This window comes from Macaca mulatta, chromosome 18, assembly GCF_049350105.2.
Source record: "Macaca mulatta isolate MMU2019108-1 chromosome 18, T2T-MMU8v2.0, whole genome shotgun sequence".
NCBI lineage: Eukaryota > Metazoa > Chordata > Mammalia > Primates > Cercopithecidae > Macaca > Macaca mulatta.
In genome coordinates, this window is record NC_133423.1 from 2064254 (window position 1) to 2080291 (window position 16038).

A 16038-nucleotide genomic window follows, 5' to 3' on the forward strand; every position below is an offset into this window, starting at 1 on the left:
AGTCTCCTGAACTTTGCTGCTCCAGGCTCCGTCTGCCGTCAGCACGCCCTCTGCTGGGAGGAGGGAGATGGTCCTTTCCTTCTATAGAGTGCTTCTGCCTGAGATTTGTTATAAAGGGATTTCACCGAGTTCCACGGAGCTGAATCGAAGAGTTTCTTTTAAGAAACCCCACTGGTTTCTGCTGGGGCTGGGCATCTGGCTTTCTGTTAGAAGAGCGCTGATCCAGGGGTTATTTTTGGGCCAAATGCACTCTTCCTGTTTCACAATTGTTTGTTGAATGAATAAGAGTTGCACCACACTACCCGGTAACATAGTGCAGAACTCAGCATGATTTCCGCTGAGTTTTGTTCAGAGAAGGCCATGTGTTGACCCCTCCCGAGGCCCAGTGGGGGAGGCCGTGTTCTCAAGGTCCTTGTACCTGCGAGGTCCCAGAGGCTCAGTGATGCCACCTCCCACACCTCCTGCAGCTGGAGAACTGCCACGGTGCTGCGGCCAGGCTCTCCAGCTCTAGAATCAGCTGCCACCCACGCAGTGCCCTGGGGATGCAGCCCCACATAGCAGGGTTTCAACAAGCATGTCAGCTACCCTTTGGCCTTGGGGGCCTGTGGAGCAGATGAGTCCCTTTCCACCCCTACTGGTGCAGAGTCAAGGTGGGCCCCAGCCCTCCTGCCTCCCCAGCGGGCTCCACATCCCCACACTGCTGTCCGCAATCACCGAGGACCCTGTCGTCCTTTACCAGCCTTGTCATTGCTTTATTCTTCCTCACGGAATTGCCAGTCCGCGATTGTGAGACCTTCGCTGTTTCCAGCTGCCATCGCATCCCTGGTGCACGGTCCACAAGCAGCTAAGCACAGTGGTTGAGAATTAAGAATGTAGGTCTTGCACCCAAAATACTAGGACTGGTGGCTGGAACTGGTATTTCCAAGCAGTGTGACCTACGGAAAGATAGTTCATCTTTCTGTTCTCTGTCTTTTCAGAAGAACAATTTTGTGAGATAGTGATCCCTGTCTCGGAGGGTTGTGGTGAGGATTAAGTGAGGTAATATGTGCAGAGCATTTGGTGAATGCTATTACGTAGCAGTCATTACTTTATTAACAATAAAATCATAAGAATTTTGTATTTATAACAAACGTAATTTAAATCTTGAAATTAAATTAGGATGACATATTTGTCCTCCTAGCACATAAGCTTTCTGAAGGCGTTGAAGGTCTGACTAGAAACACATACAGAATGTATGAATCAGAATAATGCGCTCTTCAGAAAAGTCACTCCTGGAGTCTACTTGTGCATTTGGTCAAAAGAACCTGGTTTTGCTTGAAAATACTGAACAGTTCGTGTTTGAGCCGCCTCCGCAGCCTGCAGCTCACCTTGTGCATCTCACTGATGGCCAGGACATGAGCCTCTGCATGGAAGTGATTTAATGTGAGGGACTCAAGTTCTTTGGAACTCAGTATGATGAGTAGGGTAAGTATGTGAGCTGCATAACCAATTTGGTAAAAATATAAGTATAGTCATAAAGTAAGGGGCTTGGGTTTTCTAAACTGGTTTCCTAACTGACTCTGAAGACAATTATAAAGGGGGAACCCTGAAAATGCTTTGAGTGAGGCAAAACCAGGGGGAAAACCACGGGCCTGCCCACAGTGACTGTTTCACCAGCCAGGGCTCATTGTATGTGTTAATCAGAGTGCGTTTGTCTAAGCTTTGTTATTTCATGATCATTTCTTATATGTTTATACAATATGGTAACTTTTGCTGATATGAAACATGTCCGTGACCACTTAGAAAATTGGCTTCTGTCTGTTGACGTTCTAGTTCTTGACCTAATATTTTCTTATTTAACTTTCTTATTTTATTTTTCAGAGACAGAGTCTGGCTCTTTTGCCCAGGCTGGAGTGCAGTGGTGCAGTCATAGCTCACGGCAGCCTCAAACTTGTGGTCTCAAGCGAACCTCCCGCTTCAGCCCTGCAAAGTGCTGGGATTACAGATGTAAGCCACCACTCCTGGCCTCTTATTTAACTTCCATTATTAGGAGTGCTTAGTACATAAAAATGATGTTAATTTTTAGCTTAGGAAGGAAAATATGCACATACAGGAAATTGGCCAGGACTGGAGATTCATGCTTGTAATCCCAGCAGTTTGGGAGGCTGAAGTGGGAGGATCGCTTGAGAATGAGAGATCAAGACCAGCCTGGGCAACAAACTCACCTCTCCAAAAAACAAAACAAAACAAAACAAAACAAAAAACAAAAACAAAACACAAAACCTAGCCAGGCATGGTGGCATGTGCCTGTAGTCCCAGCTACTCAGGAGGTTGAGGCAAGAGGATCCCTTGAACTCAGGAGTTCAAAGCTGCAGGCTGCAGTGAGCTATAATTGTGCCATTGCACTCCAGCCTGGGGGACAGAGGGAGACATAGACTCAAAAAAAAAAAAAAAAAAAAAGAAAGAAAGAAGGAAAATTTATCAGGCTGGGCAACATGGCAAAACCCCATCTCTACTAAAAATACAAAAAAAAAAAAAAATTAGCCAGGTGTGGTGGCGTGTGCCTATAGTCCTAACTACTCGGGAGGCTGAGGTGGGAGGATCGATTGAGCCCAGGAGGTTGAGGCTGCAGTGAGCCCTGATTATACCACTGCACTCCAGCCTAGGCAACAGAGTGTGACCCTGTCTCAAAAATAAAAAAAAAAAAGAAAAAGAAAACTTATGATGTTGTTATGTCTAGACCTTCTTTTTATATGCCAAATGTCTGTAATGATGACAGTGACACTGTTTAGCTAAATGGTTTAGGTGAAAGAAGTACCACCATTTGGTCATGGAAGTAGATATCCTGGCAAATGTATCTGCCTATTTACTATAAGCTCAGATGCATAAACCTTGTACGTATCTTGTTCTACATTTAGAAATTTCCAAAACGTGTTATGAACTAAGTTCTGATTCCTGTGTCCTTACCCTTGCATGCCATAGGTAATAGCTGTTTCAACCCTGTTGCTCTCAGCACAAGTCTTCAAGAAAACCCTCATTCCTAATGGTGACTCCTGTGGCCTGTGTCACATCTGTTGCTGCTCTGTGGCCTGTAGCTTCAAACCTTACATTTTTCCCAGGCGAGTCTGAATAAAAAGGAACTTTTACGGCACTGCCCACACAAATGGAGAGATACACACCCCAGGTTTCCCATCAAAGGTTCACAAATCTTGGAAGAAATTCCTTCTTTGAAAACATGTATTTGAAACAGGATAGGTATAAAAACTTTTTTAAAATACCAGACTAAAGATGTAGGGAGAAAAGTAAAAATCAAGCAATACCTGAAATATTTCTGGCTGCTTTAAACTTTTATTTTTTAAGTTGAAATGTTATTCATCATTTTTGAATTTATACAAAATATATGCCCATCTTCACCCTCCACTCAGGTGGTTCCCAGATTGGAAGTCAGGGGGTTGTAGCTTTCCCTGCTTTGACCTCGTCACCTAGCATGTAGGAGATTCTCAATACACATTGTCAAACCAAATATAGACAGAAGGAAAATATGTGCGGTGCTCAAATGATGCAAAGGCCCACGAGTGCAAGATCAAATGCATGAAAATACTGGGCATGTTATGGTAGGGAATTATAAACCCTTTGTCAAAACCAAGTAGTGTGGTCTTTCATCTTTTGCAGATTATCTGTTGTAAGAATATATTGGGCTACGGTTTACTGCTTTTCAGCCAGGGAAGCACATGAAGGAATCGTCTTTAGAGCTTGAGTTTGTGTCTGCAGAGAAATTGGGGGCTGGAGAGGTAGACGACATGATTTATGGGATTTGTGGATGTGACCAGAGAAGAACAGACACAGAAGCCAGAGGATATCATCCCCCCAATGACATCAGCCTGTATTTGGAAGTTCGGAGCAGTTACTGTTCTGCCTGTTGGACACACATGTGGCAGGGTTTGTTTCTGCTGCTTTGAGGGTCTGAGCCAGTGCGGCAAATCACCAAGTGCTTGCCTAACAACTGAAGCAAAAGGATCCTTTTTTTTTTTTTTTTTTCCGTTTGGCACATGAGAAACCCTTCTCCTCTTTCCTGCTCAAATATACACAAAGGACTCAGTATACTTGGAATGTTAACACCAAGAAAACGACATTGAGAATTTTAAAGGAGTTTAATCTGACAATTGATGCTCTAGTTAATTCCTAATGAATAACTGATTAGCTCCACATTTTCCAGGAAATCACAGCATTATGTCTCATGACATAATTCAAGATTACGTATCATTTTATTTTATCTCAAAGAAGCACACACATGAAAGCCAAACATTTTTCAACTTGGCGCTTATTCCTTCTCTAGCATGTCTGGACTAGCAATTTCATTCATTAATAGGTAGCAAAAAACATCATTGCAAAAGAGAGAACTGGGCTTTAATTTTCAAAGAACGTGTAAGTGGTTTGGAGCCGGAAGATGTCAGATGGCCGCCAGGCTGGAGAAGACACTCATGGTGTCTGTTTAGAAACAAAAGTGAGAGGCTGTTCTGATTTTCAACGTGGAAAGGGAAATCCATTCATGTGAATAGTTCTCCTAAAAATGCTAACAAGGATGCCGATGAGCAGCCATTAAACTGGTTTTTATGATTTGGACACCCGCCCATGAAGGACTTTCTGTAGATGGTGGCCTCATGACATGTAGTCACTGGGTTAGGTTCCCAGAGTAAATGTCTATCATTTATTTTTTTCGGTGGGTTGGTTGGCCCTTTGTAAATTGGAGTTATAGCTGTTTTAAAGCAAGACAGCATCATTTGAAATGATCTCTGCCAGCTTTCTCATTTTAACGAAGACTCCAAAGCCCCCATGGGAGGCAGAGTTACATCTGAGCCGGGTCCCTCGGCTCTCCCAGCCATGGCGGGCCTTTCACTGTGTTGCAGATGATCTTGTCAATTTATGGGCCATTGTCCTGTGATAGGAGTAGCAGTTAATTAAGACTTACAGAAGGCCGACGTGGTCTCTCCTTGACTCCCAGGTCACACAGTCAACCTCTTAACAGGACTGTTTATTTATTTATTTGTTTGGTTCTCTCTTCTGTTTTATGGAACACCTGGGTTCTTGGCTTCTGTTTCTCTCTCCCCTAGGCCCACCCTCAGACCCCTGAACTGCCATTAACAGTTGCAACAGGAAATAAGAAAGAAACAAAGTACTGTAAACTAATTTTGCTACATCTCAATTGCTCTGGATGCATTTTGAGTGCTAAAAGAAATTGAATACATTAAAACAGATCCGTACAGTGAAAAACTGGAAACGGTTGCACTGTTGACTGTTAGTGGAAGAACCCAGTGAAGGATCAGGTAGTGATGGGGGGTTCCGGCGGCTTTGGAGCTGAAACACTCGCATGGGGGTCGAGGTTCTGCTGAGCCTTCTCCTTCTAGAGATCTTGGAAGAGAGGCTTAATTTCTTTGCTCCAGTTCTTTCATCTATAAAATGGAGATCAGAATACCGAACTCATCAGGTTCTTGTGAAGACAAATTAGCTCAACTACAGTGCTCAGCAGAGTGGCCAGCTCAGCGTGGTAACCACTGCTATACATCAGTATCGGAGCTATAACTAGTATTGTCTGCAAGAAGGACTGTTGCAGACCCTTTAAGATTATCTACAAGAGTTTACAAGGACACAAAAAGCTATCCATTAAGGACATTTTATGAAAAAAGGAGAATTAAAACTCTAAGAAGCATATGATGTCAAAATGTAGAAATGCACAGAAGATTAGAAAGAAATATACAGTATATTAACATTGATTGCCTCTGGATGTTGGGATTACGGGTGGTCTTAAAAAGAATACTGCTTTATCCTTTCTCATTTTTTAGCAATTGTCATCTGTTACTTTTACAACAAGTGAAGAGATACTCACTTGAACTCCAGAAAGAAAATAAGAAAGGGAAATTCATTCTATATATTTCATGTAATCAATTACATTGACATAATATTGTGAATTTAAAAGCTGGATCTATGCAATGAAATAAAAATGTGTAGGCGACTTTGCCCTTGTCTGTGTTATTAAAAAATATTTGGGAATTTAGGTTATTGAAAGTTAAAATGGAGAACCAGTGCAATAGAAATCCTGTTGTTCTCTCATGAGAGAAAGCTGAGAAGGGAGATGTCAATGGTCAAAGATGCCCCGGAACCTGGGCCTGCCTTTAGTGGCACCTGCCATCGTGCTGGAAATGGTGGCACCTGACTGACCCTCGTGGGGCAGGGAGGGAGAGAGGGGGGGGACAGCAGTGTGGTGGATGGTTTGTTTCTAGGGGTAGGCGGATTTGGAAAACTGGGGACCTTATGGAGCAAGTGCAGGGAAGGCTGAGCACACAGCCGCAGAGGGATTTCGCCTGGACGCAGGGCACACAGCCTGTGGGCTGCAGAGGAACTCATCTTGTGACTGCATGAGAATTTGTTTTTTATGTGGTATCTTTTTAGCCAGAGAACTTTCCTCTGTATCAGTAAACATTACATTAATTTTCCATTGTTGTCGTTAGTTCTAAGATCCTGTGGGTCATATTGAAGTCTTATTAATCCCATTGGAAAAATCCCAAACTAAGCAAATAATGAAAAAAAAAGAGAGTCCCCTAAAGTCTCATCAGGAAGTGATGTCAGTTGCTGAAGTTTTGCTTCCAAACGTGTGTTTTCCTTGCCGCTGTTTTTGCGCATTCATAGGCATGAGCCCTTCTGGGAATGGCTGAGCCCAAACATCTTGTAGCTTTACGAACTATTGATGTATCACTCTTTGACACACTATTAACCATCTGTTGACCTACCTAAAAATTAGAGTTTCAGGGAGAGGAAAGCATGGCACATCCCTTTGCTGATGAAACGTTCGCCCACGTAGATGCTTGTCTCCATTGGATGGAGGTGATTGTGCTGAATGTAGCCAAGATCCTGCTTATTGTCAATATCTGATCCAAAACCAATGATTCATGTTCCAAAGAAAATGTTGCTTTTCTATTTTCCCGTCATGCAGGCTCTCCCGCCCCAGACTGGAGCTAGCCGCCCGCACACTGTTCTCCATCTGGGTGACATGGGAGATAATTGCAGGACTCTTACAGCCATGATAAACCGTGCTTTCCCCAGCTTCGAAGCCCTTTGAAATTGCAGACAGTTTCATGATAATTGATAATGTAATCTCAGCCCAGCCTGTATATGCTTTTTTCCCCTTTTCTTTCCTGGCTGCTCTGTGAGGAGCAGAATTACCACAGCATATGCATTGACTGCCTCCGGCAGAGGTCACAGTGCAGGGACTGCCCTGCTGACACAGGTTCTTGTGAAAGGTGTAGTCTTGGCAAGATCCAAGTAACAGCCAGTGGACCTAGTTGGAAGTGGGGTGGAGACCGGGGGAGAGCCGGGAGAGAAACGATTTTTCATTCCTAGTACCTTGAGGCTATACATGGCAATTACTATTGCAGAGGCAATCACAAAGTTGTTAATTACAGGTTTATACCCTTGTAGCCACAAGTAGGAATGAAGGGTCTAGCACTTACAAAGTGGTGCTTGAAAAAAGTTATGGGTGGTTTCTTTTCTCCTTTTTAGTGGAATTACTTAATTAATAGTTAGATTTGGGCCTGATGAGGAAGAGAACCCTCAAAGAGACAACTCCTTGGAATAATTGCATCTGTCCATCCCTCCGCGTTGCTTTTCTTAACTGGTCATTCTGTCTTCATTTTAACTAATTATCTCTGGAAACCTTTCAGATGTGGACCTAAGACAGCATCAGGTATTACATGTGCCTCCCTGCCAGCCTGGGTTGTGATATTTTATATCCCAGAGATGCTCTGCTCTGTGGTAACTTATTAACCTGGTTACCCCGAGAGATCCGGGAGTCCACACTGCATTCCTCATGGCTGGGCCTGGTGAAGCCTTCCTCCCCGTGCCCAGCGTTGCAGTCCCACTCTTCGGAAAGGCCGGACAAACCCACTGCGGCTCCTCCGTGGTCTCGCTGCGAGGTGAGAAACGCTGGCCCTGAAAAGCTGCACTCCAGTCTGGCTTAAAATCCTCTTTGAAGCAATCTGCATTTTCTGTTCTTAAGTTTGACTCAGAAGAACTCAGGGACCCAGCTGGAAGCATGGTCTGACTGGCAGGCATGGGACACACGGTCAGGCCCCATGGTGGTGGCCCCACTCCTGCCTGGGCTCCTCACGGGTGCTGGAGTCTGTGCCGCGTCCTCGTCCCTGCCTCACACCTCCAGCCTCCTCCGGGAGTGACCCTTTCATCTCTGTGTGCCCAAAGCCGGATAGCGGCTGCACACAGTAGGTGCTCACCAAGTGCTTGTTGGCACTGATGGCGAATGCAGCCTTCTGAATGCCCTTCCTGGGATAAAGACAGAAAGCATCCTCTCCTCTCTGAGTCACTTTTAATTTGTCTAATGTATTTGGTCAAAATTGGGGTGTTCCTCGCTCTCATTGAAACATGCGTTTCCCTGTCGACATCATTTCCACTGTACACATTTCAAAAGGAGGCTCCTTTCCTCGCGTCTGGCCCTCAGCCAGTAACACCCAGCACTTGAGGGAAATAAACAATTCTACCAAATAGGGCCGAGACACCCCGGGCCATGCAAGTTCCGCAGGGCAATGCTGCTGTCGGAGACACCTGCGACATTCGCCAAGCCTTCCCTTCCTGGGGAGGGAATCAGAGGACTTGGGTGTGGAGGCCTCGTTCCATCTTTCAGATGAGGATTGGTTTCTGGGGCCAGAGGGAGATGTTCAGTGACTGTGAGTGCTCGGTGCACATCCATAGTGAGTGCTTGGTGCACGCCCACGGTGAGTACTGATGCACACCCACAGTGAGTGCTTGGTGCATGCCCACAGTGAGCGCTCGCTGCACACCCACAGTGAGTACTGGTGCACGCCCACAGTGAGCGCTCGGTGCATGTCCACATCCACAGTGAGTCCTCAGTGCACGCCCACAGTGAGTACTGGGGCAAGCCCTCCGTGAGTGCTTGGTACATGTCCACAGTGAGTACTGGTGCACACCCACAGTGAGTACTGATGCACACCCACAGCGAGGGGGTTTTCCTGCTGTCCACGGTTTGCCCGCAGGGCAGGGCCCGGGGTAGGCACTCCTGTGCCACCCTAGGCCACGCGTGGGAGACTTGAGAGCAGATGGGAGGCCCCGGGAATGTGGCTGCAGGGCTGATGTTCGTGACCCTCCAGGAGGATGTCTGGTCCTGTGATGATCCCGCACAGGCTCGCCCACACTCCGTCTTCACTTCTGGTCTGTGTTACCACGTTAGGGATCGGGGGCCTCATGGCACCCATTTGCATGGCCCCAGGCCCCTGTGGAAATCTGCTCAGCCTCCTTTTGTCCACAAAGCCATGGCTCCTCCAGGCTGCAAATGTGTTTCTTCTTCCCAGCAGCATCCTGGCCCCGCACGGGTTGGGTGCTTGTGAGTGCAGCTGACTGCGGCTGAAGGATGAAGGAAGAGAGGTCCTCACAGGAGCCTCGCACACCTCCCGGCCCCCAGGTCGCTGCCAGGTCCCTCGGTGGAGAAGGAGGAGCCACAGAGACTGTCCCCTGCATCACTGAGGGGCTGGAGTGTGGAAGAGGGTGTGGAACAGGGCTCGGCAGACCCGCAGCCTCACATTTCCACACAAAGCACACAGGGTGAACGGCAGAGTTAACTTGAGGGTTTTAAAAAATAAACTCTGTGGCACGTGTAAGACAGGTCCAACATTCCCAAAACACGCTCTGCTTCCTCCCTCTCATTGAAACGTGCGTTTTCCTGTCGACATAGTTTCCACTGTACACATTTCAAAAGGAGGTTCCTTTCCTTGTGTCTGGCCCTCAGCCCACCTGCTTCTCTTCCTTTCCTCCTGGGGTTTCAGGCCACTGTTCCCCACGCCCAGCTAAAGATACACCCTTTTCTTTCTTCTTTTATGATCACATGTATGTGTACTCATGGCATAAAAACTTGAAAACTCCGAGAGGCATACAGAAGAACATAAATGAAGTTATTTTGCCAACAAGATTATTTTCTTATGTTTTCTTTGAGTCACTTTCTTATTCTATTTTACACATAGCTGAGACCAAACTTTTTTGTTTCATGCTTTTTTACTCAACGTTATAACAACATTTTGTTGTCTTTTAAGAAACCTGACATAATGATGATTTAAAATTCCACTCTATGGAATTTTAAATTCCATAAATTAAAATTTATCACATGGTTGGCTGTTTTGGTTCTACCTGGTTCCCGCTGAAAGTCAGTTCCTGGGATTAAGGCTGTTGGCGGAAGCATCCCTGAAACTGCGGGGTGCGGATGAGAAGCAAGTAGAAATCTCTGAGTTGCACAGAACCGGCTGAAGCCAACCAGCTGGAAGGACCCACCCAGGCAGGCCTCCCGAACCGGTAGCTCCTCCACTCGCCGGCTGGCACGTGCACGTCGGGGGACGGGAGTCCCGGGAACAGCCGATTCCAATTCAGAGGACTGCAGCCTGGGTGGGACTTGATCTTCACTGTGGCCCCAGGACACCAGCTTCACGAGGCAGGTGGGCTGAGCAGGGAATTCCAGTGTTTTCTGTTACAGCTTGTGCTGTCCTCATTACCCTGTGCCTGAAACTTTGTTCCCTTCAAATTCTTTGTTGAGGGTGGGTTCCTAAAAGTGCGTATATGGACCAAGGGCAAGAGTGTGTTTGAGCCTGGGATCCACGTGCCCACAGCTTCTGCGCAGAGAGGCGTGTGCTTCTGTATGTTGTATTCAGTATTCCGTGCGCCGGGTCCCGGCAGGGTTCACACAGGCCCTTTGCATGGTGCACTCGACACAGCTGAGTACTGCTGTTGTCAAAAGGTTTTGCTAATTTTATAAGAGGAGAAATGAATGCTATATTATTCTGAGAATTTCTGTTTCTTGATAACTTATATTGAAATATCTTAAAGATTTATTAGCTATTTTGTTAAAAATTTATTGACTCATGGCCGGGCACGGTGGCTCACGCCTGTAATCCCAGCACTTTGGGAGGCCGAGGCGGGCAGATCACGAGGTTAGGAGATCGAGACCATCCTGGCTAACATGGTGAAACCTTATCTCTACTAAAAATACAAAAAAAAAAAATTAGCCGGGTATGGTGGCGGTGCCTGTAGTCCCAGCTACTTGGGAGGCTGAGGCAGGAGAATGGTGTGAACCCGGGAGGTGGAGCTTGCAGTGAGCCGAGATCGCACCACTGCACTCCAGCCTGGGCGACTGAGCAAGACTCCATCTCAAAAACAAAACAAAACAAAACAAAAACCCCCCAAAAAAACAACTTAGCGACTCATGTTGTTTGCTTATTTCCATTGGAAGTCTTAGTGAATTTTCTCACGGTTCTATGTGGACTGTTTATATACGAAGGATATCATTATTCGGTGTGGACCGTTGATATACGAAGGATATCATTATTCGGTGTGGACCGTTGATATACGAAGGATATCATTATTCGGTGTGGACCGTTTATATACGAAGGATATCATTATTCGGTGTGGACCGTTTATATACGAAGGATATCATTATTCGGTGTGGACCGTTGATATACGAAGGATATCATTATTCGGTGTGGACCGTTGATATACGAAGGATATCATTATTCGGTGTGGACCGTTGATATACGAAGGATATCATTATTCGGTGTGGACCGTTGATATACGAAGGATATCATTATTTGCTCAAAGTGCTGCCCAAGTTTGCCTTTTACACTTTGTGATTTATTTTACTACAAGAAATAAAGATGCCAGTTGTGAGATGCCAGGCAGGCGCATCCACGCAGGGTGGCGTCTCTTGGGAGTCCTGGTCTCACGGTCTCACGAACTGAGCCGGGACCAGGTGCAGCTCCTCTTGGTCTGTAGCCCTGATGAGTGAGGACGATCTGCTGCCCGCTCCAGATCCCACGCCCAGTGGTGGAGCCGGTTGGAATGACAGAAGAAGACAGTGCCCGCCCCATGCATAAGTCCCGAAGTCCTGGGGGCAGGTGTGGGGGCCAAGCACCTTGTCAGGACCTCCCTGGAGCTGGGCTCCACAGTCCACTGCTGCTGGCTGCCTGACGGGGCTCTTCCTCTCCATCCCCCGCTGGCTGCATTTAAAAGAGCAATGAAGAGACCCCTTCCTGGGGCTGAGCAGCTTCCTCTGCCTGCTTTCTGCTTGTAGAAATTTGGGAAGTGCAGGGGCCGTTTGATATCTTTGACCCCAGCTGGGGGAACTTTGACCTAAAAACCTGAGGAATGCTGCAGACCTGTCTTCTGTACCCATCTAGCCAGCTCTGCAGGTTAGGCTGCGGCTGTCACCCGCCATCGAGCCGAGCCGGCTCTGCAGGTTAGGCTGCGGCTGTCACCCGCCATCGAGCTGGCTCTGCAGGTTAGGCTGTGGCTGTCACCCGCCATCGAGCCGGCTCTGCAGGTTAGGCTGCGGCTGTCACCCGCCATCGAGCCGGCTCTGCAGGTTAGGCTGCGGCTGTCACCCGCCATCGAGCCGAGCCGGCTCTGCAGGTTAGGCTGCGGCTGTCACCCGCCATCGAGCTGGCTCTGCAGGTTAGGCTGTGGCTGTCACCCGCCATCGAGCCGGCTCTGCAGGTTAGGCACGTGGCTGTCTTTTATGGGTGACTGTCTTATCTGTGGTTGGCTTCTTCAGGACCAGCCTTGAGGACACTTTCTAGAGGCTGAAAGGACTGACCAGGGGCCTGTAGGATGTGGTCACACAGTTCGGAAGCGGCCTCTGCCCCCACGCCAGGTCCCAGTGGCCTTCACCCTGGACTCGGCCTCTTTCTGGATCCTAGTGGTCTCACCCTGGACTCGGCCTCAGTCCCCACACTGGGTCCCAGTGGCCTTCACCCTGGACTCGGCCTGTTTCTGGATCCTAGTGGTCTCACCCTGGACTCAGCCTCAGTCCCCACACTGGGTCCCAGTGGCCTTCACCCTGGACTCGGCCTGTTTCTGGATCCTAGTGGTCTCACCCTGGACTCAGCCTCAGTCCCCACACTGGGTCCCAGTGGCCTTCACCCTGGACTCGGCCTGTTTCTGGATCCTAGTGGTCTCACCCTGGACTCAGCCTCAGTCCCCACACTGGGTCCCAGTGGCCTTCACCCTGGACTCGGCCTCTTTCTGGATCCTAGTGGTCTCACCCTGGACTCGGCCTCAGTCCCCACACTGGGTCCCAGTGGCCTTCACCCTGGACTCGGCCTGTTTCTGGATCCTAGTGGTCTCACCCTGGACTCAGCCTCAGTCCCCACACTGGGTCCCAGTGGCCTTCACCCTGGACTCGGCCTGTTTCTGGATCCTAGTGGTCTCACCCTGGACTCAGCCTCAGTCCCCACACTGGGTCCCAGTGGCCTTCACCCTGGACTCGGCCTGTTTCTGGATCCTAGTGGTCTCACCCTGGACTCAGCCTCAGTCCCCACACTGGGTCCCAGTGGCCTTCACCCTGGACTCGGCCTCTTTCTGGATCCTAGTGGTCTCACCCTGGACTTGGCCTCAGTCCCCACACTGGGTCCCAGTGGCCTTCACCCTGGACTCGGCCTGTTTCTGGATCCTAGTGGTCTCACCCTGGACTCAGCCTCAGTCCCCACACTGGGTCCCAGTGGCCTTCACCCTGGACTCGGCCTCTGCCTCCACGCCGGGTCCCAGTGGTCTTCTACTGGTCTTGGCCTCTGCCTCCCTGCTGGGTCCCAGTGGTCTCACCCTGGACTCAGCCTCTGCCCCCATGCTGGGTCCTGGTGGCCTTCACCCTGTACTTGGTCTCTGCCTTGAGGCTGAATCTTGGGGGGCAAACTCAGACCATTCTTAATTTTACCTTTTACTGACGAGATGAGAAGCAGTTCCACTTTTCAGTTCCTGCCAGTTCTAGAGTTTCTGGCTCCCAACACACCCTCTGCATTCTGTACATAAGCAGCCAGCTGTTTTCTGGGTTCCTGTCCCTAGTGGTGCCTTATCAAGGGCAGTTAGTCATAATAAGCGAATCTGGCAACTTGAGGTGCATTTTCTGTTATGTGGCTTGTTGTGGGCAGCTGCTTTTTCCACCATTACATAACAGGTCTTAATTTTTCTAGCCTGAACCAGTTTCCTACCTGTCTGTGGCCTCGTCTGTGGCCAGGGCTTCTCCCTTCAGTTCTTTTATAGCAGCACCCCCATCTGCTGGCAGTTTCCATTTGAGGCAGGGTTTTTGCTATGATAATTCTGCATAAGAAACAATCCCCACATTCCCATAGCTTTCACCATCAACTTTTATTTCTCACAGGGCTGGGGAGGTCGAAGCAGTTCTGCCCCTGCCACAGGTGAGCCCAGCCGGGCCTGCCCCACAGTCTCGTTCTGGGGCCAGCAGGATCCCAGGAACACTTTGGCCTCGCCAGGTGGTGGAACAAACAGCAAACACATATTCAAAGCCCATGCCTTCAAGTCAGTATTTTACACATTTTCTTCAGCGTTTATCATTGTTTTAGGCAGAAAGGTCAGAATGATAGAAGCTACCCTGCCATTGCCAGAAGTTGGAAGTGGTGCACAACTTTGATGAACAGAAAATTCCTTCAAGTAATCAAGTCTGACAATTCTGTATTCATTTTACTGTTGTATCTTTTTCTAAAATACACACAGGTGTATCTCTTGCAACTTATGATTTTCTTGCAAAATTTTCTCCAGTGATTCTTCTTCTAATGTCTATTTCATGTTTTATTCTAATAATTGAGAACTGCATTATTGTTGATAACAAGGTGATATTACAGTTTTGTTCCATCCAGTAAGACACTGGTTTTACTTTTAGATATTTTTACCATGCTGACATGACATTTGTCTATTTCTGCTTTCAAAGAGCTTTTAAAAATCAGGAAAGGCCATTGCAAGTAATGAAAATATTTTTACCATCTCTTGAGATTATTTTACAACTATTATCTTTTGGATTAAAATTGGGCCATCCTTGAATTACCAGGATGATGCCTACGTGTTCTTGGTGGATTATTCTCCTACTATTCTGCTGAATTTGCTAATATTTTACTTGAAATTTCCCAGTCTGTATTCAAAATGAGAAGAATCCATGGTTTTACTTTTTCTTTTTTTATATTTGTGAGATTTCAATATGATGATCAGAATAATGGTAGCTTCATAAAATGAATTAAATATCTTTCTGTCTTCTACACTCTGAGATAATTAAGGTAGCATGAAAATGATCTATTCTCTCAAAAAATAAATAAAATTTATAAAATGCCAGTGAAGAGGAATTCTCCACCCCTCTTTCTCTACCTCCTCTTGTCCTTCCTTCCTTCTATCTTTCTTCTTTTAATGACTGTTTTTACTGCTATGAATTTATCTTTTAGTGCAGCTTTGGCCTTTCTCTCCTAAATTTTGATATGTAACATTCTTGTTTTCTCAATAGTATGCACATGAAACTACATATATAATCCCCAATTATGTGCCTTACAGAGAACAGACCTTCTTTCACATGTATTCATAACAAATATAAAACCTTGGCAGGCACCTGTAGTCCCAGCTACTCGGGAGGCCGAGGCAGGAGAATGGTGTGAACCCAGGAGGTGGAGCTTGCAGTGAGCTGAGATTGTGCCACTGCACTCCAGCTTGGATGATAGGGCAAGACTCCGTCTCAAAAAAAAAAAAAAAAAAAAAAAATATATATATATATATATATATATATATATATATATAAACTTATTCTATATTGGGTCATGAAGAATACATCAGTGAATGACAGAAAGCCCAAATTGCAGTAAGTGCAGCCACCAAAGCAAACATTAAATAAACGCTATCCCCCCTCCTTTGGAGTGTTAAAAACAGTCTTCTATAAATAATTATTGGGTCAAATAGAAACTGGATTATTTCCCTTCTTTAATGCTGTGGGTTATTTCCCCACAGACGTTTCTTTCCTGTTTTCTGCTCGCACATTGTTGGATAAGGAAATTCTCTCCATAAGAAAACAGCGTTCACTCCTTGCAAGGTGAGGGACTTCTCGCGGCCTCTGCCCTGCCTGCTCTCTGACACTGAGATGGGGGGCACTGGGGTGGCCTGTCTGGTCCAGGCTGTCAGGTCTGGTGGACACTGTCTTGGGTGGGCTCCTCTGGCCCTCGCTGGGGAGGG